We start from the raw sequence: 1197 nt of genomic DNA on the forward strand, positions 1-1197 counted from the left end.
GGTCCTTCAATCCTTGGAGGTTGAGGTGGAGGAGATAGCAAAGCTCGGAGATTTTGTTCCCTTAGGTGATTTGTCTCAACAAAATTGTCATCTCACCGAGGGTCTTGGTCAAAATGGCATCTCTGGAGGGAGAAACTTCACTTAAAGCTTTTGGTTGTGGATTTCTTGCCCTTGAGTGTTAAGTTGAGTCTGCCAAGTCTGCTATGATTTTCCAAGCTTCCTCGGCGGTCTTATTTTTGGTGAGAAATCCTCCATTAGAGGCATCTAGAAGAAGCTTATCTTGGGGGTTCATCCCTTGACAAAAATAGCTGATAAGCACCAACTTGTCAATACGGTGGTGGGGGCAAGCTTCCAACAACTTCTTGAATCTCTCCCAGTACTCATAAAGAGTTTCCCCATCTCTTTGAATAATGCAAGAGATCTCCTTTCGCAGCTTATCTATTTTCTAAGGTGGATAGAACTTTTCCAAAAATTTCTTACGTAGCAAGTCCCAATTGGAAATCACATCTCCTGGTTGAGTATAAAACCATTCTTTCACTTTTCCCTCCAATGAGAAAGGAAAAGCGAAAACCAAAACTACTACTTCATCTGCTCCACGTCTTCTCGCAGTGGAGCATGTAACTTGAAAGTCCTTTAGATACTTAAGAGGGTCTTCCCCAGGTAGTCCGTTGTGTTCGGGGAGCAAGTTTATCGTGCCGGTCTTTGGCTCAAAATTTGGATCCAAAGCCGAATACCAGATTTATATCGGTTGCAAGTTAATATCTGGAGCTCCGGGTTCCCTTAAGGTGATTCTACGAGGTGGATCCGCCATGGCGCTGTCACCTAATTCACTCAAAGAGAATTCAGCACTCCCCACAGATGAGTATAAGGTTTCCTTATTAATTGAAGAATGGTGGTCATAGGTTGATGGTGATAGTGAATTGGTGTGCTCTTCAAGCAAGCCCGATTCACTATTCACAAATGCTAGCCTGAGCCGAGCTTACCTAATATGAGTTAAAGTTCTTTCTATTTCCGGATCAAAAGTGGCCAAGATCGGGTCTGGAAGCGATCGTGTCATTCAACTGAGGAAGCAATGAAAGCATGCAATTATGAAAAGCAAAACAAGAATAGGCAAATAAACAAAAACCAACTTAATAATCAATAGCTAGTAAGACTTGCTAGATAGAAGTGATATCTATAATTAGTGCCTAGTAGCAA

General features: G+C 42.1%; 1 non-coding gene across 1 annotated transcript; it reads left to right on the forward strand.

The window, feature by feature from the left end:
* Positions 1 to 329: 329 nt before the first annotated feature.
* Positions 330 to 436, forward strand: LOC127740132 (small nucleolar RNA R71). The gene has a single exon (XR_008000813.1). It is a non-coding gene; the product is annotated as a small nucleolar RNA R71 (small nucleolar RNA).
* The last annotated feature ends 761 nt before the right edge of the window (positions 437 to 1197 follow it).

The sequence above is a fragment of the Arachis duranensis genome, chromosome 6 (assembly GCF_000817695.3).
Source record: "Arachis duranensis cultivar V14167 chromosome 6, aradu.V14167.gnm2.J7QH, whole genome shotgun sequence".
NCBI lineage: Eukaryota > Viridiplantae > Streptophyta > Magnoliopsida > Fabales > Fabaceae > Arachis > Arachis duranensis.